The sequence below is a fragment of the Mesoplodon bidens genome (genome assembly GCF_964165515.1).
Source record: "Mesoplodon bidens genome assembly, chromosome: 16".
NCBI lineage: Eukaryota > Metazoa > Chordata > Mammalia > Artiodactyla > Ziphiidae > Mesoplodon > Mesoplodon bidens.
In genome coordinates, this window is record NC_138173.1 from 56,477,861 (window position 1) to 56,500,130 (window position 22,270).

The following is a 22,270-nucleotide window of genomic DNA, read 5'->3' on the forward strand; positions in this document are numbered from 1 at the left end:
ACCATAATTCAAAAAGAGACATGTACCTCAATGTTCATTGCAGCACTATTTACAATAGCCAGGACATGGAACCAACCTAAATGTCCTTCGACAGATGAATGGATAAAGAAGATGTGGCACATATATACAATGGAATATTACTCAGCCATGAAAAGAAATGAAATTGAGTTATTTGTTTTGAGGTGGATGGACCTAGAGTCTGTCATACAGAGTGAAGTAAGTCAGAAAGAGAAAAACAAATACCATATGCTAACGCATATATATGGAATAAAAAAAATGATACTGATGAAACTAGTTGCAGGGCAGGAATAAAGAGGTAGACATAGAGGATGGACTTGAGGACATGGGGTGGGAGAGTGAGGCTGGGCCAAGTGAGAGTAGCATCGACATATATACACTACTGAATGTAAAGTCGTTGGCTGGTGGGAAGCAGCAGCATAGCACAGGGAGATCGGCTCATTGCTTTGTGATGACCTAGTGGGGTGGGATAGGAAGGATGGGAGGGAGGCTCAAAAGGGAGGGGATATGGGGACGTGTATGCCTAAGGCTGATTCATTGTGTTGTGCAACAGAAACTAACACAGTATTGTGAAGCAATTATACTCCAATAAAGATCTATTAAAAAAAAACTATGGGAATTCTCTGTACTTTCTGTTCAATTTTTTTGTAAACCTAAAACTGCTCTAAAAATTAAAGTTTGTTACATTTTTTAAAATCTACCATTAGATTGACATGGTATTTATGAATATCCTAAACTGTATCTTGAAATTTTATCTAATATGAATTGCTTAATTTTATGTGTACAGACATGCTGCTCTTGAATCAAAATTTGCCAGGAAAAATTATTTGCAAAAGCTGGCAGTCAGTTAAATAAAGTAGGTCATTACTGGTTAACAAGTGCTATAGAAATACATGAATGGAAACAAAAGGGGAAGGGAAATTCTGATTTATTTCATTCCCAGGCATATGCAACGAGGAAGAAAGCACTCTTACACATGAGACCACTATTAACCTGAGAAGGCTGTCAGAAAACAGAAAGGTCAGACACATGATACAATTTCTTTAATGCTTCTAGAAATTCTGGCCAAAAAATCATTCAATGTGTGGTGACCTGGAAAAGTTTGAAGTATCAGTATAAAGCACACATAAATAATAGTAGCAGGAAGCTGGGGGATGATTATCCCTGGAGAGACTTTGAGATATAAGTTGAGGAAAAGATAAGTAATATAGTATTTATTTTTTCATTCACCTGCCAAATGTTTACTAAGCACCCGTTGTTTAGGGCTGTGGTCCTCAAACTTTGCTGCACATTAGAATCGCCTGGGGAGTTTTTAAAAAATTCTGATGGCCCGCTCACATCCCTTACCAATTAACTCAGAGTGCCTGGGGGTAGGGGCCAGGCTTAGGACTTTCTAAAGATCATTGGGTAACTCCAATGTGCAGCCAAGGTTGAAGACACTTATCCATCCAAGAAAAGCCAATTGTGCATGTTTTTTTCTCTCAAGGAACTTGAAATCTAGGTAAGATTAGTCACGTAGACAAGCAAATAGAAAGCAGAATTCAACAACACATGCTTTAAATGTACCATCTCATTTTGAGGTTGGCTCAACGCTCTATCATTTCTGCAACCAAGCAGCTCTGTGACTCGAGAGAGCTCTGCAGAGAATATATTTGTAGTGATGCAGTCATTTTGGGAGCCTCAGTTCCAGAGAGAGGCAGACAAACTGGAAAGGTTTCAAAGAAGAGTAACAACATGATTACAGGCCGGGGGGGGTTGGACTTATGGGGAAAGATGAAAAGAACTAAATATGTAAAACCTGGCTAAGTGACGATTAAAGGGGGGTCGTGATAACAGTTCACTAATACCTGAAGGGTGCAAACATCAAGGAAAGTAGTGAATTACTTTGGATAACGCAGAGGGTGTTAGCTAAAGGTAATAGGATGGTATTATGAAAGAGAACATGAAGGCACAGTATCGGGTAATCCCTGCTGACTGAGCAAGCTCCTGGGCCATGGAGCTGGCTCCCAAAGGAGGGGTAGCAGCCACATCATTTGAGTTCCCATAAAACAAGTTTGGACAAAGACTTAGGAAACAGAAGCGCAATTCTGTATGATCTGGACCGTGGCAGGCGGTGGGGACAGTTGAAGGGAAGAGACAGAATAACTCAAAGATTTTTCGACCCTAATACCAAAATGATATTATTAAAATTTCAGAGAAAAACAGAAATTGGGAAGAATCTTTCCCTTTAAATGTCATTACAAATGAGGTTGATCCATTAGGTCTTATTAATGTATTCATTATATACTCAGAAATTACATCCTGAGCCACAGGCTGCATATGCTTTATGTGATACCTTGTCAGCCTTTTCATTCTTTTTACTTTAATATAAATATAGTCGTTATAGTATGAAATGCTGCTTCAAAGACATTTAAGTATAGAAATTTCTGCTGTAGTTTTATGACGTTCCTAAACTGGGACATCTTGTTCCCTTAAACCAAGGACAGAATACTTTGTTTTTTATGCAGTACTCCTAAATGTTACAAAATTGAGGATGATAATTATAGCTAATATTTTTGGAGCATTTTCTATGTGCCAGACACTGTGTTACAATAATTTCTACCCATTATTTAATCTAAATTAGTGATCACCACAACTCTGTGGGTAAGCACTGATTTTTTTCCCATTATTTACATGAAGGAAACAATTTTTAAGGAGGTTAGGTCAAGGTCACACAGCTAGTAATTGATGGTGTGAGGAGAAATGAGAACCCAATCCTGTGTGGCTCCAGAGCCCACACCCTCTGTCCCTTATTTTTATGAAGTGTTTTTAAATAACATAAAACTGGAAACCAAATAAAAATTGCCAATTTACAAATTCCCCTCATAAACCTTATCAGAATATTAATACCTAATTTATAGGATTATTGTGATGAGTAAATATGACAATTTTTTAAAATAACTATCAGAAACTGGCGCATAGTAAGTTCTTAAGAAAAGATAATTTAAAAGAAATAAAACAAATTAAAGCCTAAAACACACAAATCATCCATTTTTGACGCCAATTTCTTCCCATATTGTTTATATAAATCTAGCCATCATTCTTTTCTCTGCCTCTTACTCCCTGGGTTTGTATTATTCTCATACAACCAGGAGGAAAACAGATTGATAAATTAATCTTTAGTAGGCTTTCACGTGTTAAGAGTTGTGCCTTGGGCTTCCCTGGTGGCGCAGTGGTTGAGAGTCCGCCTGCCGATGCAGGGGACATGGGTTCGTGCCCCAGTCCGGGAAGATCCCACATGCCGCGGAGCGGCTGGGCCCGTGAGCCATGGCCACTGAGCCTGCGCGTCCGGAGCCTGTGCTCCGCAACGGGAGAGGCCACAACAGTGAGAGGCCTGCGTACCACAAAAAAAAAAAAAAAAGAGAGAGAGAAGAATCATGAACTGATAGAAAAAGAGTAGATTGGTGGTTGCCAGGGGCTGGTGGGTGGGGGACATGGGGAGATGGTAGTCAAAGGTTACAGACTTCTAGTTATAAGATGAATGAGTTCTGGGGATCATGTACAGCATGATGACTACAGTTAATAATGTTGCATTATATATACTCGAACGTTGCTAAGAAGTAAATCTTACGTGTTCTCACCACACACACACACAAAATGGTAATTATGTGAGGTGGCAGATGTGTTAACCAACCTCACTGTGGTAATCATTTCACAGTATATACCTATATCAAAGCATCATGTTGTATATCTTAAACTTAATGTTAAATGTCAACCATATCTCAATAGAGCTGAAAAGAAGAAGAATCATAAGAAAAGACATGGTCTGTCTAAATAATTCATTATCCAGGAAATACTCCCCAAGGCAGGTGACTGCCAGACCTCCTGGAGTTTACAGTCATGCAGAAAAGACACCATAAACAATGAACTAACAGTGACTGGACAACCAACCATCAATATAATATTGTAAATAACTTGATGTTACATATGGTGTGGAGGGGGGAGAGGGAGCCTGTGGCTAGAGAGGGTGACAGGGAAGTCCTCTTTAAAGAGATGATTGTTCAGCCCACACCTAAGGGACAAGAAGAAATTCAGATGTACACAAAATCTAGAAAAAAACTTTCACAGAGAAGTTACCAGCAACTGCCGAGTTCCTGAGGAACTGAGTTTAGAATATTCTAGAAACTCAACAGAGCTGTGAAGCATAGTGAGTTAGGGTGAAGATAGCATGAAATGAAGTCAGAAAGCTAGAGTGTGGTCATATCCTGCAGGAATTCCAGCCCATGGTCAGGAAGTAGGCTTCATTCTGAGCATGTTTGAAATCTCACAACTCCAAAGACTTTTAAGTAAGGGAGTGATATGCTCTGCTTAATATTTTTAAAAGTTTACTCTGGCATGTGACTGGATAATAGATTATTCCTATGCTGCAGGACAGTGATGGTGGGGGATTGAGAAAAATGGAAAAATAGAAAAGTACAGTATGTATAGTTTACAGCTTTTACATTTACTTGTTGATTTTTTTGGTTCTTTAATTAATTGTGGGGTTTTTTTGGTTGTCTGTTGTGTCTTCTCCATATTGAGATCAGATAAGTATTGATTTAGACTAGCATGGTAGCAGTGGCTATGAGGAGAGGTGTATAAATATAAGACATATTGTAGAGCTAGAGATGAAAGAAGTGGCAGGTGGATTGAACATGGGAATCAAGGGGGAAAAAAAGGTGCTGTCCAAGTTTCTAGCTTTTTTTTTTTGCGGTACGCGGGCCTCTCACTGTTGTGGCCTCTCCTGTTGCGGAGCACAGGCTCCGGACGCGCAGGCTCAGTGGCCATGGCTCACGGGCCCAGCCGCTCCGTGGCATGTGGGATCTTCCCGGCCCAGAGAACAAACCCGTGTCCCCTGCATCGGCAGGCTGACTCTTAACCGCTGCGCCACCAGGGAAGCCCTCTAGCTTTATTTTTGGAAGTAGTATTTACTGAGATGGTGAAGACTGGGAGGGCCAGGTTTACAGATTGACTGGTACTTCATTTTAGGCAGGTTAATTCTGAAAGGCATCTAAGTGATGACGCCAAGTAGCAGCTGGATAGATGAATATGCATGAAAGGGAGGCCTGGGCAGCAGATCCCAATGTGGGGGATTGTGTACATTAACTATGTTTTCTTGTTTTCTGTATCTTGACGCTCTGCCATCTGAGGCCCCAGTGACCACGGAAAGACTGCCCTCCCAGGGCTAGGTAATTCCTACGGACAGCAAATGTCTCCCCTGTGAGCACGCCTTTCATATGCAAACCAACTAATCCTGAGCTCACAGCCCCAACTACCTCCTTTATCAGGCTCTCATGCATCAAACCACTACCCTCTGCTCTCATCTCCCACAGTCAGGTACCAGACAACTAGCGACCACTCCTACAGCCCAGAGCCCACCTAAATTATTCAAACTAGCCAATCTTAAGCCTGCTCAGCTCACGTACCCTGCCTTGCCCAGTCCTTCCTCTGAAAACCACAGCGAAGCCCACCGCCCATGCCTTCCCTTGCTCCTTCTGCCTCCTGCTGACCTGCTGCTTCCTGTGGGACATGACACGCCACTCCTCCTGGGAACTAGGAGTGACAAGCTATTTTCCAATGGCCATCATCTCCTGATCTATTTGCCTGACCATATATGTAATAAAAACAAAATACTGGGTACATTTTAAAACACGTTGTCAGCATAACTATGGTATTTAAAGCCTTCAGAACGATGGAGATGTCTTAAGGGGAGAGTGTAGATGGAGAAGACGAGACAAGAGGGACCCCCAGGGAGTCCAAAAGAATAAACATACATGTTTTGGGGTTTCAGGCTGTGTAGTAACTGAGTGGAAGAATTATTTCCAAGCTTTCTCAGCATCCCACAAATCATGCCACATAAGCCGCTGCCTACTCCATGTATGTGTACGGCTGATCCTGTTTCACAGTGAGTAATCTTCACTAAGCCCACAGGCACAGCTGAGTTATCTTCCCAGAGAAACAACATGAAGCTAAAAGCCACCTACAGGAGTCCGTGCCCATTAGGCAGAACTCTTGAGATAGAAAGCAACCGTCCCTACGTGCTGATAAAAAGGGAAAAACACATAACCTACACTCCTACACTGACACGCATCTGTGATCTGTATTGTCAAAATATCAGGCATCCAGACAAAAGCTGAGCTACATCCCAAAATCAGGTCTCAGACAGGTTCAGCTAGAACACAGTGTTCTCACAGGTCTGGTGTGAAATGAGAAAAATAGGCAGTGTGTTTTCAACAAAGCTGAATGGATACATTTAAAAGAACTCTCTTTTAACCTGAGAGATGATCCTTCTTTGGTATATACACATCCTCTCATTTATAAAATGGCTGCAAAAGTAAGCAGAGTTTGTTCCTTTTTTTTAACTGACAAAAGTAAAAGTAGGCAGTCCTACAGAAGCCACCCACATTTTTTACTCATTTATTTTTACTGGACCATGAATTTGAGAATTGGGGGACTACTAATCTAAGAGATGTCAATATCCAGATATTTGAAAAAAATCTCATCATTTATAATCATCCAGATTTTCACTTTCCATTCGCATCTTCACTGGATTCACAGGGAAGCAACTTCAGTGAGATTTCCCAATCCCAGTGTTTCCATTCTGCCAGGTTGGCTGTGAATAAGGAAACTCTTATCACAGTGATGGAGAGAATGAGGAGACATCATGAGCTGAAGTGCATATTTTCTCAGATACTGACAAGTAAGGACAAAGGTTCAACAGTGACTAATGAATAAAATGTTAAGGTGGAGACGGCACTTAATTGTTTAAAAGCAGTCACAGGAGTCATGTAGCTGCATTTACTTTGAAACCAAATCAAGCTACTGATGATGTGGCAAGGAAATATTTATTTATTTGTTCATTTAAACAAAAAAAAAAGCTTAATGCTTAATCAAAGGCCACTCACTGCTTCTACCTTGAACAGCTGCTGCAAGAGGGTGTAGGATAAACAAGTTTGATAATTCTTGGAGTAATTACAGCATCAAATTTCTGGGCATGTTCTTCAATAAATAGGTCAGACTCAAAAATGTTTGGAAGGAGAAGCTAGTCCTGAGGAGGTTGCTAGGAGGGGGGAGAGGGAGACGGAGCCAAAAGCACAAATAAAGGATGAGGTTATGCAATGGTCAAGCCATTCCTTCCTCTTCCTATTGGAGTTACGAGATTAAAATACTAATCTCGCACTAGGCATTTTATCAGATGAGAAGCAGTGAGAAAGGAAACTTCCACTGTTTTCTATGGAGGAAGTGATGCAAAGTTTGAGAAATTGACTCCGGATTCCCTACTGTTGCTTCCACACTCACCTAAAGTGATCACCCCGAACCAAGCCTATCAGAATAAAAGGGAAGCCATTTGTCATTGGGATCCAGATAGACCTCTGACCTCCCTAATGTCCTTATGGACCAGAACGGAGACTGCAGGCAGAGCAGGCAGAGGGTCTGCTCATTCTGTATAAAGAAAGACATCATTCCCTGACCCTGTTGGGTTTTCATTCAGTTGTAGCTACAAAATACTGACATCACACCAAAGAAAAAAAGTCACATATTTCATGTAAATATAAGTGTATTTGTAAAGGCATGTATAAACGATGTTTACAAAGATATGTGTCCATGTGTGTGTATACATTTTTAAAGGGGGCATGGGAAGAAAAAAAAACTAATCTCATTAGAAATCTGAAGTAAGAATTATACTTTTCACTTATAAAAAATAAAAGGCTCATAAAAAGATTGGTTCATAAACTAAATGGTACTTCAGCCTTTACTAAAGACAGCAGTTAACCATTTAATTCCTAAGATAACGTGCTTGCTTACAATAAAATTTGGATGAGAATTATTTAATTCTTAAGGCTATAAAATCATGTCATTTGATCTCATCACATATTCTTTTGCCTTCAAATCTGTTATTGATTCTATTTATTTTTATTTTATTTTACTTTTATATAATTTTTAAAGGTTACTTTCCACTTACAGTCATTACAAAATATTGGCTATATTCCCTGTGTTGTACAGTACATCCTTGAGCCTATTTTATACCCAATAGTTTGTGCCTCCCACCCCCCCGACCCCTGCACTGCCCCTCCCCCACCCCACTGGAAACCCCATTTGTTCTCTACATCTGTGAGTCTGCTTCTTTTTTGCTATACTCTTTAGTTTGCTGTATTTTTTTAGATTCCAAATAGAAAACAGTATGGAGGTTTCCTGAAAAACTAAAAATAGAACTACCATAACCCAGCAATTCCACTCTTGGGTATACATCCGAAAAAAAAAACAAAAAAAACCCCAGTAATTCAAAAAGACACATGCACCTCAATGTTCATAGCAGCATTATTTACAATCGTCAAGATATGGAAGCAACCTAAGTGTCCATCAACAGATGACTGGATAAAGAAGATGTGGTACACACACACACACACACACACACACACACACACACACACACACACACAATGGAATACTACTCAGCCATAAAAAAGAACAAACTTTTGCCATTTGTAGCAACATGGATGGACCTGGAGGGCATCATCATCATATATTTTAAACAGAATTATATAAAAAGGAGAACTTGATTTTGCCAAAACAAATCATAATCCTGACTGAATCCTTCTTTAGTTTTGAATCATCTCTCTTTTCTTTCAGTCTTCCTCTCTCTTCCTCTGACCCATCTCTTATACAATTTCAAGTGCCACACTTAGAAGACCCAGAAAGAAGAAGTCACAGTTGGTTTACGTTACTACCCAGAGATGAACTGAAGCTCTGGTAGTGGAATATGGATCTGCTAAAGAAAAAAAGTTGTCCCACTCATTGAGGAGGAGGTGAAGGAGTAATGAAGGTGCAGAATTCAAATTAAAACTAAACTCTCCATCAGGTACATGCTAATTCAGAAGTCCAAATAAGCGGAACACCAGCAAATTAAAGAACAAGATAAGAGTAAATGCTATCTCTTCTGGCAAACTACTGAGAGCTCACAGGATTTATTATGAGCAATTAAGGGTGTGGTGGCCTGGGAGAACAGAAGCTGTAGTCTTTGCTACACGGACATGGAATGGAACATAACAAAACACCTCATGTTTAGAGGTCTTATTTGCCCCCAGACAAAACAGCTTGTGCATGCATCTAAGCATGTACCTGAATATCCAAAAGCCTTCCAACCTCTCATCTCAGAATTAGAAATTAAAATTTCTTTATAAAGGGGGGGGCTAGGATAAAGCAGGAACTAATTAAGATGAACACTTAGAAAATAAAAACATTAATGCAATCTTAGTTCCCAAAGAGATAAAAGTCATTATTCCCAGTTAACTGTGATAAGATAAGTTTTACAGAAGAAATCGAGAAGTCCAGAGGGATCTTAAAAGAGCTGTCAGGCACTGAAACAAGTTTCAATAAAAAATCATTTCAGGAATGCTCCTGCTGTGTAGAATCTTTGAAAACTAGACCCATCCCACCTCATTTGTTAGCTTAAATCTGCCTAAATTAATCTAAACTAGCTAGACCAGAATCACTCTGGAGTCCTAAGGGTTTACTCTGTTCTTGCCTCTTTAGGAAACGTGTGATTCTCTTCTCCCACCTCTGAAAAATTTGAAGCTTCCACCAACACCCCCCACCGAAGCATGTACAGTTTCTTTCTCACATCCAGGTTTCCCCAAGCACTTATGCCACTGATGTTCCATAGACCAGTCAAAGGACCCCGCTGTTTGTGAGCATCCACTCCTAGCACTGGGTGCTGGCTGGCTGACAAGTGACCAGTAGGGAGCAATGAAGAGGGATTCCCTTATCCCCTGAAAAAAATCAGAAACCTACAGGTAAAATGGGCTGACTCACTCACAGAGATTGGCAAGTGGACAGAAAGGTAAATGCCTCCTAATTTTAAAAAATGCATGTCTAAAAAATAAACCTTATATCATCTTAATAATAGCAACACATAAGCACATCCAACAATATGCCAGATACCATGGGAAGCATTTTGTTAGCATCATCTAATGAATCCTCAAAACCCACCTAAGGAAATTGAAGATTCAAATATGATAATGAACACAAGCATTTGAGCCTAACACCTAGATTCAAACCCTAGCTAGCCAGATCCAAGTTGTTTAGAGGAGTTACCTTATTTCTCGGTTTTAACTCATTCACCCCTCAATAAGACAATCTTATAAGCATTCATTCTGCCTCCAGAACCTAAATAGCTCCACTTTTCTCCATCTTCACAGCCACCATCTAAGTCAAAGAGACAAACTGAGGTTTTATGGGGCTCGAGGCTTATCCAATTTGGCAAGCCAGATTTAAAGAAAAGGAATACAGAGCTATTAATACAAAATTAGGGGGAAAACAAACATATATTTAGAATGAGCAAATAAATCTCATATGAAAAAATTTTAATGCTGAAAAATACTACAAACTTTATAAAAACCCAGAAAATGACATATTATTTGTATTAATTAATATGTTCACACACCTCTATAATTTTCCTACATGTTTTTAGCTGCATGCTCTTTGATCACCTCTTCATATGACAACAGTTTTGTAAAATACTTTTTGATAAAGACAATAGATAATTCAATCTTTCTTCCATCAAGTTGAGGATTGTTACTGAGAGCTTAAAACCTTTATTTCAACATCACTACACTTTATTGTAGTGCTACGTAAATGTTTAAGACTTTCGTCAAACTTGGAAAGACTACTTTCTATGTTCTTCTGTAGGTGAGCTGTAAGATTTCAGAGCACTTCAAGTTTTTATATGGAGTGACTAATCTTCAACAGTCTTTGAATTAGCAAAACTCACTAAGCAGTTTGTTGTTGATGTTCTAGTTGAGAATGGTGTAGTATGAGTTTTATGTTATCTTCACCTTGTCAAAACAGCAAGAAATTTTAATCTTTTACTAATATGTTCATATGATTCATTCCTCTTCATTAATTGGGTTATCAAACAATCAACAAACTCTCAATTCTACTCAAAATTTGTCTCTTCTTCTTAATGAATTAATGAAATTTGAAAATGTGAGGGTTATACAATTCACTTCTGGACGTCAGAAAAATTTCTGGTGAATTTATTGTTAACCATTAACACTTTTGTCTCATACCTCATTAGTTTTTAATCTGTATTTCTTTAGTTCTCCAGTAAGTGTAAAGATTGTGAAAGTAGTATGCTTCATTTGTGTAATGGAACCATTGCAAATTGTAGTTTAAATGACATACACCCACATCAGTTTCCCCCAATAGATCCTAAAAATGCCCATAGCCAGTCCAGTATATCACTCCATCCAAGTGGAAATATGGTGGAAGGAAGGTCGGAGTGGAAAGAAACAGCTGTCCTAACAGTTAACAGTTAAAATATCTTATTTTTGCAAATATCACAAAGACATATGACATCACGAATACACTGCACAGGCTCTTTCCCAGCTGAAAAGGGGGCTACTGTGAGCAAGGGATGCTGAAGCTTAAGCTTCATTAGCTTCAAGGTGAATCCACCCCAGGCCACCACCACCTATCAGCCAAGCAACTTTAGTAACTTTCTGACTGGTCTTTGTGCATTCACCCTATCCTCCTAGAATCCATTTCCATGTGACAGCCTAGGAAACTTTTAAACATGTAAATGAATTCATGTCACTCTCTTGTTTAAAACCTTTCAGAGGTTTCCCTTCGCATGTATGATAAAGGCCAAACTCCTTATCACCAAATACTTGCCCTATGATCTACATGCTGTTCAGCTCACAGACTCAACCCATACCTCCTCCGACCATTACTCACATGCTGTTGTTACCCTGGCCTTGTTCCCACAGTGAGCTGCCCCACGATCCCAGTGGAAATTATGCAACAGTGTTTCATAAACTCAAAGCACCAGATCCATGTTAACTATAACTATCAGCAGAGTCAGGGGTAGAAGGCATGTGATTAGGATGGTTGAGGAAGAAAATCTGCAGATTTTGATTCTTGCCGAAGCCATTCCTGCTCTTGTCTCTCTTACTCCTATAAACACTGTTCTGAACCTCCACAAATGGAACTGCTACAAATACAGATCCAAGTTTTACAGCCACATAGCGAGTCACCATATGTGTGCATATGGTACACACGTATACATACAATATGTATAAGCAAATGGCCAGAGTATTTAGCTATACTAGCTTGCCTACATTACAGATATTTTATCAAATTACTGTCTACATTTAGAAACCTAGCTAGTAATTAAAATACAACTTATGGCATAGTGTTGCTTAAATTACAATGGCAACGGAAAGTTTTCAGATTTTAGTCAATGATTTCTAACAATCCTCCTTTATCAGAACGAGTCACTGTTTTTTTAACATTATCTAGCAGTAATGTGGCTGCTTTCCTCAGGTCAGAGATGAAAAGACTGAGGAATACAGAGCTGATTCAGGTCATGTGCAATCAATAGAGCAGCCAAAAAAGTAAAGGTCTTGTTATTCCAGGTCTTGAGAGTGTTTGTTCCCTCACCACACTGGATTTATTTCCTGGGTACAGCAACATTAAGCATTTCTCAGCAACATAAAACAACTCAAAGACACACATGAAAATTTGGTGACCAGATGAATATAAAGAGAATTGATAAAAAGGAGAGAGAAAAAAAAACATTGCAGAAGACCATACAAGCAGGAGATCATTATATCTGTTCCATTATCTGCCTAAAGATGAAGGCTATGGGGTTCACCGGATACAACCAACATGAAGTTTGAAAACATCTGTAACATCTGTCATTTCATATATCATATGTGACAGGCTTATCACCTTTCAAATGTGTCTACAACATTAAACTGCTTTGCATTGTCTGATGATTATTTCTTTAGATGATTCACCATTTGTACAGAACCGGATTTTGCACAAGTCCTGGTTTCTCTCTCTCAATTTTGAGGCTCATCTCATATATATATTCAAGGACTTCCATAGTCTCATCCAAATTTAGGTGCTGCCTGACTCACACTTCCCCTACATACATTTATAAATCAAATAAGTTTCATTATGGCCCCCTTTATAGGTCATGATTATCCTTTTTCCTATTGCTCAAATATCCACTGAAACACCCTTCTAGTACCTCTCTGTTAATTCAAAATCCACTCTTCTTCCAAGATGAGCCCAAATCCTTTTCCTCCATGGGCTGTCCCCAAACAGCTTGTCCACAATGTCATTGCCTAGAAATTCCTAAATCTCTGAAGCATAATTTTGCTCTATAATATATACATTTCTCATGTGCCTAAGACTTTTTATTCCCACAAGACTGTAAATACCATAAGAATGGAGCCTTTTAAAATTCTCTCTGTCATCACCATATGATAGAGCAGTCCCACTCTGGGGCATATACCTGGACAAAACTATAATTCAAAAAGATACATACGGGGCTTCCCTGGTGGCGCAGTGGTTGAGAATCTGCCTGCCAATGCAGGGGACATGGGTTCGAGCCCTGGTCTGGGAAGATCCCACATGCCGCGGAGCAACTGGGCCCGTGAGCCACAATTACTGAGCCTGCGCGTCTGGAGCCTGTGCTCCGCAACAAGAGGAGCCAAAATAGTGAGAGGCCCGCGCACCGCAATGAAGAGTGGCCCCCGCTTGCCACAACTAGAGAAAGCCCTCGCACAGAAACAAAGATCCAACACAGCCATAAATAAATTAATTAAATAAATTTAAAAAAAAAAAAAAAAGATACATGCACCCATATGTTCATAGCAGCACTATTCACCATAGCCAAAACATGGAAACAACCTAAGTGTCCACTGACAGATGAATGGATAAAGAAGATGTAGTACGTATATACAATGGAATACTACTCAGCCGTAGAAAGAACGAAAATAATGCCATTTGCAGCAACATGGATGCAACCAGAGATTATCATACTAAGTGAAGTAAGTCAGAATGAGAAAGACAAATACAACATGGTATCATTTTTATGTGAAATCTAAAATACAGCACAAATGAACCTATCTACAAAACAGAAACAGACACACAGACATAGAAAACAGACATGTGGTTGCCAAGGGGGCAGAGAGAGGGAGGCACTGGGAGTTTGGGGTTAGTAGATGCAAACTATTACGTTTAGAATGGATAAATAACAAGGTGCTACTACTGTATATTACAGGGAACTATATCCAATCTCGTGGGATAAACCATAATGGAAAAGATTATTTTAAAAAAGAATATATATATGTCAAAAAATAAAATAAAATTCTACCAAGTCTTGAGCTAAGCATACACTAGGGACCCATTAGATATTAGTGTATTTATCCCCTTAGGAAAGTTACCCTCCACCCCTATATTTTTATTTTCTAATTTTAGGCACCATTTTATTCCACTGCAGTCTCTGGTGTCAGATTGCAAGGTTTAGAATCATAGCTCCATCATTCCCTAACTTTGTTACTTTAGACAATGGTACTTTACTTTTGTGCACCTCAATTTTCTTAACTACAAAAAGAATGGGGACTTCCCTGGTGGTGCAGTGGTTAAGAATCCGCCTGCCGATGCAGGGGACACAGGTTTGAGCCCTAGTCCAGGAAGATCCCACATGCCGCGGAGCAACTAAGCCCGTGTGCCACAACTACAGAGCCTGCGCTCTAGAGCTTGTGAGCCACAACTACTGAGCCCACGTGCCACAACTACTGAAGCCCGTGCACCTAGAGCCCACGCTCCACAAGAGAAGCCACTGCAATGAGAAACCTGCACACCGCAACAAAGAGTAGGCCCTGCTCGCCACAACTAGAGAGAGCCCCCACACAGCAACAAAGACCCAACGTAGCCAAAAATAAATTAATTAATTAACTAATTTTAAAAAAATGATGCTAAGAGTAGTTATGTTACAAGTTTAGCAATAATTAAATGATAATCGTTAGCACAGTACTTAACACACTGTAGTTTTCAATAAACAGCATCTATTATTATTAGCATTATTATTGTTACTACCTGCTCCTCATGAAATCCAGGCTCATATATACTCCACCAATTAAACATCATTGTTATAATTATATTAATGCAAGATTTATTTGAATGTATGTATTTTATTACTTTATTCTTACTAAAATGACTTCTTTTTCTCATATCTCCCTCTAGTATCATGTACCTTCTGGCAGGACATTTTTTTTTATTTAATTTTATTTATTTACTTTTTTTCTATAGCAGGTTCTTATTAGTTATCTATTTTATACATATTAGTGTATACATGTCAATCCCAATCTCCCAATTCATCTCACCACCACCACCACCCCGCTTTCCCCCTTTGATGTCCATACGTTTGTTCTCTACATCTGTGTCTCTATTTCTGCCTTGCAAACCAGTTCATCTGTACCATTTTTATAGATTCCACATATATGCATTAATATACGATATTTGTTTTTCTCTTTCTAGTTTATTTCACTCTGTATGACAGTCTCTACGTCCATCCACATCTCTAAAAATGTCCCAATTTCGTTCCTTTTTATGGCTGAGTAATACTCCATTGGATATATGTACCACATCTTCTTTATCCATTTGTCTGTTGATGGGCATTTAGGTTGCTTCTGTGACCTGCCTAAACGTGCAGGCTAGGTTGGAGGCAAAGATTGAAAAGATGCAAGAAATGTTTAACAAAGACCTAGAAGAATTAAAGAACAAACACCTAGAAGAATGAAAGAACAAACAAACAGAGATGAACAATACAATAACTCAAATGAAAAATACACTAGAAGGAATCAATAGCAGAATAACTGAGGCAGAAGAATGGATAAGTGACCTGGAAGACAGAATGGTGGAATTCACTGCCATGGAACAGAATAAAGAAAAACTCTTAGAGGAAAACATAGGAAGAACACTCTGTGACATAAATCACAGCAAGATCTCTTTTGACCCACCTCCTAAAGTAATGGAAATAAAAACAAAAATAAACAAATGGGGACTTCCCTGGTGGCACAGTGGTTGAGAATCCACCTGCCGATGCAGGGGACATGGGTTCGAGCCCTGCTCCGGGAGGATCCCACATGCCACAGAGCGGCTGGGCCCGTGTACCACAACTACTGAGCCTGCACGTCTGGAGCCCGTGAGCCACAACTAATAAGCCCACGTGCCACAACTACTGAAGCCTGTGCACCTAGAGCCCATGCTCTGCAACAAGAGAAGCCAGCGCAATGAGAAACCTGCACACCACAACAAAGAGTAACCCCCGCTTGCTGCAACTAGAGAAAGCCCACACGCAGCAACGAAGGCCCAATGCAACCAAACATACATACATACATACATACATACATAAATAAATAAATAAAGATATGAGACTCCAACTGTCTACTATTAAGCCAGACATTAAAGTTGCAAAAATGTAAAACAATGTCATTATTTCAGTTTAACTGTTCTTTCTCTCTGGTTGATTTAAAAATCTTTTTTGGCTTTGACGTTCTGCAATTTCCCAATGTGTCAAAGCATGAATTTCTTTTTATTTATCCTGCTTAGGGTACATGGTGATTCCAAAACCCTAGGATTCATGGTTTATCATCAGTTCTGGAAAATTCACATTCACTATCTCTTTTTTTTAACTTTCCATTTCTTTCTTTTTTTAAAAAAAAATTTACTTATTTTATTTATTTATTGTTGGCTGTGTTGGGTCTTCGTTGCTGCGCGAGGGCTTTCTCTAGTTGCGGTGAGTGGGGGCTACTCTTCGTTGCACTGTGCGGGCTTCTCATTGTGGTGGCTTCTCTTGTTGCGGAGCATGGGCTCTAGGTGCAGGGGCTTCAGTAGTTGTGGCACGTGGGCTCTAGAGCTCAGGCTCAGTAGTTGTGGCACATGGGTTTAGTTGCTCTGCAGCATGTGGGATCTTCCCAGACCAGGGCTCGAACACGTGTCCCCTGCATTGGCAGGCAGATTCTTAACTGCTGCACCACCAAGGAAGCCCCATTATCTCTTTAAATAGTACCCCTCTTCCATTCTCTGTGTTAGACCTTTACTTTCTAGCCTTGGTTCTAATATGCTACCTAACAGTCTTTTGAGTTTCATTTCATCATCACCTCAACAATGTTTTTCACATTTAGAAATTTTCCTTTTTCATTTTTACTTGTTCTTTCCTAATACATTTTTTAATTGGTAAAGTTTTTGTACCCTTTACATCTTTAATCATTACAGGTAGAGTTGCCACATGTAACACTTTATATAATATTCTATATGTATATTCTATATCTGAAAAGTGCAAATATCTCAAGGTTCTAACTCTATCATCTGTTGGTCCTAGAACTCTAAGTCAGAGTGGCTAGTTCTTCATACATTTAAGAATCTTTGTGAGATTACTGCTTGATCTTAATTGCAGAAGTCCTATAGTCCTAAATTGAGAATTGGGGGAACTTTTCTGGAGAGAAAATTTGCTCCTGCAGATAGACAGGGGATGCAACTAAACTGGGTTCACTTCAGGTCCCCTGAGCATTCCAGTTCATCATAGGAGATCCAAGCTCTCTCACTACATAATATGATGCCTGGAAATTCACCATCAGAAAGTTATACCTAAGGATTCTGAAGACATTTATATTTTTAATAAGTTTGTTAAAATGCAAATACTTCTGTGGGGGACAATACCTTTGAGTTATGAGGTGCCTTTCAAAAAAAAAGGACCAGTTGAAAGATTAATAGAGCAACGTCCTACAAGGCTTCTTAAAGCTGTTTTTCAAAGGACTTCTTTCATGACAGTAGAAAGAAATATATTTTATGACTATATATTGATAGAATAAAGATGGCAAATTAATTTCACCTCACATGCTGCTCCAATCTGGTGATAGAGGTTGTCTGGAGTGCTGTATTGAGAAGGAATCTGATGCCTTTTTGGGCCCCAGCAGAAGTAAATGTCATAAAAACCTGGTAATGTAATAATGGCACTGCCTGTGTGCCAGGCACTGTTCTGATTGCTTTGCATGTGTTAATTAATTAAATCTACCCAATAATCTTATTATCAGGTGTTATTTTATATTTACAGCTAAGGAAATGGACATTGGTTTAATAACTTGCCTGAAGTCACACAGCTAGTAAGTGATGGAGCTAAGTGCTGAACATGGAACACCTAGCTTCAAGGCTGTCTGAATAATCATTAAGCAATAACGCCCTGTAAATTAGAGCAGATAAATGGAATGAACGGGACAAAGCAATCTGTCTCCCCTCTGTGCATACAGTGATGCAAAACTAGGACTTCTCAGTGCTTTATCTTTAGATACCATGTGAAATGGTTTCTAAGCACTTCTAACACTATCTGGTGCTACTTCCAGTCTAATATCTGATCAGAAATAAAAGGCTCTTCAACTGACACAGATGTCACTTGGGACAAGAGACCCCCATGGCATGACTCTTGACTGATTCATGAAGAGTGGCCAAAACTGAGGTATGAGCCATAAAGCCCCATGGCTGGTGCTACCTGCTTTTAACACGTAAAGAGTCCTCACACACTCAACCAAGAATCGTATGATACACAGTGATCAGTACTAAGTGGTTCTTCTTGGGCAAATGCTTCAGGTAAACCCTTCAACTAGAATCTAAGGTTAAAATAGCACCAGATCTGTGAACAGAATACTTCTTGGAATATTTGTTTGTGATTTTTTTTCATTTACAATATGTCTATCCCACCAGACTATGAAGTCTCCAAGACCAAGTCTAGGGCACATTCTCATCTGCACCCACAGCCTGGCAATATGCATGACAAGTAGTTGGTTCTCAATTTTTTGTGCGTGGGGTGAATGAGTGGTGGATGGGTGATGTTCCGTCTAAAACCAGAAGATAGTCTATAGGAATGCAGAAAGTTGGTGTTCAGATCCCAAGCCTTCCGTGGAGATACCAACTGCTTTTGATTCTTAAGTAAGAAAGGGCAAAGTGAGATACACTTACACATACACACACACACACTCACAGTTTGACTGACTTGGTTTAACAAAGTTACTAAAATGCACTCCCAGGCTAAAAGGAAGGGGAAATTTTCAAGGACAAGATGACCCCTCCCCTCCCAGTAAATTTTTCACCATATCACAAGTATTTTACATTTCCAATTTATATTTAATTTTGAGAAATTTAAAACAGCATAATTTCTTGTTTAAAAATGTAGAAATAGGTGGAGGGACATAGTCATCTTGTACAAACTTTTGAAGGAGCTTGGGATAATTGAAGTCTGTACACACACACACACACACACACACATACACACACAAGTTAAAAATGGAGAAATACACACACATCTCTGGGTTTCCAGAACCACAAAAAGTGACCACGTGTTTCTCTAATGTTTCAACATTGTCTCCAGGGACAAATGTGATATGTTTCCCACACTTACAGCACCTCTCTTAAAGTTATTCATAAGGTTTTTCTACCTGTAGGATACATGTCATCTTCTCACATCCATTTATATCATTTATTCATACATATCTTGAATAATAAATTGGCAGGTATTTTGTTTTTCTCATTCATATGGTGCTTGCATTATGGCATGTTCCCCTTTGGCAGAAGTTTCACAATTATAGGCCCTCAAAGATATAAACAAAAAAATGATATATTTATAAAATATATATCATATGTATGTATAAAAACAAATGTATATTTATATATATGTATACATAGTTTTTTCCATCCTTATGTCACTTGAGGACATACAATAAAATGATTCTGTTATCCAATCACAAGAAAATTAATGACCTTGATAAAAATTGTCTGGACAAGTAATGAAAATTTTAGTTAATAAAAAAAAAATTATTTCTAAAAGTACTATGTTATTTCCTGCCCTCTAAAACTGATTCCAATAGACATAACTTAATCTTTTGTTGGTAACTTTAGGATGAAGATTGCTTACTCCTCGATTTTATAGGACACCTATGACCAAATTTACTTATTCAATAAATGTCTATTGATTGTCTCTTGTGTTCAATGACAAAGTTAGACTTTGTGCTACCAACATTATAAAGCATCCCTGCCTCAACTGTCTCACAATCTGGCAGGGAATAGAGCTATACCTCCCTAGATAGTTGTAATATGAATACAGTAAAATAACTTTTTCATATATTAAAAAAAAATTTAGAAGGTATTTCACCATTTCACCTGATCCTTAAAAAGAAAAAACTCCCAACAGGTATAAAAGAGAGTTAAGACATTCTAGACAAGGAGAATGGCATATGGCTGCAGCATAGATTTGAAGAGGTGACAAGAGGGGGGAAATCAAGGGGAAAAGATAGTAAAGAGGCTAAATGAATAGTGGTTAATAGCATGAATTTGGAAGCAGACCACCTCATTTTAAGTCCCAAATTCCCCACCTATTAACTTTAAACCTGGGTAGGTTTTACCCTTTCTGAGCCTGTTTGTTTATCTGCAGTTGTTGTGAGAATTAAATGACATAACGAATGTGAAGACTATTGTTGAGGTCCCAGAACCCAGTGAAGAATATTTGGAACTATTGTTATTGATTCATTATTTATGTCATTATTATTAGAAGTGACCCGTAGTAGTGTCTCCAGGGACACGTCTCTAAAGACAGTGTCCCAAAGAGACAGCTCTCCTGCCCCAAAGGCAACTTTTTCCACTTTTGCCCACCCCCACCACTACAATGGGCTCCCCTACCAATGCCCATTAGGCCTAAACATTGCCGATTTCTTACCTGGATCAACTATTGTCCTAACTTCTATTTTGTCAAGGCTCTACGTTCTAAGAAAAAGTGGCAAAATTAGAAAAGAAGAAAAGCCTATCTATGTTAAACTAAAAATAGGCTTCAACTGAATTCAGTGTTCCTACGCTCGCAGGATATTTCTATGCATTTTAAAGGTGCTCTTACTGAAATGATCTCTTAGACAAAGAATTCACTCTAATGGTGAGAATTTCAGATATAATGGCAGGCCTGAGGGAGAAATTTCCACACAGATATTTCCAGACCCTCTAATGAATGATGAGTAGGTGGCTTCCTCCACCTACATGAAGAGCCATCTCTGCAGACAGCACTGCAGCTGGGTTCCAGTTTTGCATGCCATGAATTTCCAGTTACGTGGGTAGAAGATTCCATGGCACCATTCAGCTTATTCTTAGCATGTGTGGGTCATGCGTTACTCAGCATGATGAGACATCTCTTTGAATAATAAGGTGAAGATGATTTTTAAGGCCACAGCAAGCAAAACTGTAAATATTATTCAAAAGACAGAGCAGATGAAGCCATGAATACTCACAAGGCACAAACAATAAAGTCAAGAAATTTTTATAAGGGATCTAAGAAGAACCAAACTGGTTCCTCCGATCCAGAAAACTCCAAATCTCATTGCACCTGAAGGCCTTGCAGGGCCCATTTATTGCCAACACATCCTTCTGCAGAATCCCTGGGCATCCCAGCCACCAACATTTGATTCTTCATTAGCAACATTTCCAAACAACCTAGGAGTTTTCTAGGATCAGATAAATGAAGAATGCATAAATAAGAACTTCTTAATATGATTACGGGTCTTGCTTTGGAGGGAGGAAGGGACGCAGTAGAGTGATCCTTAGCCTGCTCGTTAAAATAAGTCGGCTGCAGGTTGCTTAGGAGCCTGCTCCCCAGCAACTTCTCCAAAGGAAGACTAGGCAGCCAGAGATGGTGGCTGATTAATAACATGACAGGTGTGGCTGGTTGTCTCTAGGTGCCTTGACAAAAATATGTTTGTGCTGAAGCCACCATTCATTATAAGTTAACACAAGGGTGTGGTGTCTCGAAGTTTCCATGTTTACCAATTATAAGCTGAAACTATTAAGCGTTTTGAAAACTAGCCAGAAAGCAGGCACACTGCAAAGTCCTGACTACACCTCTCTTTATGGACATCCTTTTTTCTGATCTTGTGTTACAGCAAAAATAACTTCAATCCCTCTCACCACTGACACATTATAATCTTAACTTGTAAACCCTAAGCAAAAGTAAATATTAAATTTGATAACCTCTATTTCAAATAGAAAAGAGTGGTATTAAGGTTTAAAACAAAGCAAACTGTTGTAAGTAAAATTAAATCTCTCCAGGAACCTTTATTTTAGAAAGGTTGGTATTCAAAGTTTGATTCCTCATGTTGAAACAGATGGGCAGAGCAGGAATAATCCTTACTGTATATCACTTTAAAATTCACTATTTATGTGAAGGATTTATGTTTCTAAAGTACCAGTAAAATGTCTTTACTCTTCTTTTCCCACATGTCTTTGAACATTTCAACTACTTTTGTGGTCTGAACCATCACTCCAAGGTGAATTACTTCTATTTCCACATTTCCTCTCCCACTCACTTCAGTTTAACAACGTTTCTGCCTACTGGTTCCGCCAGCTGTGT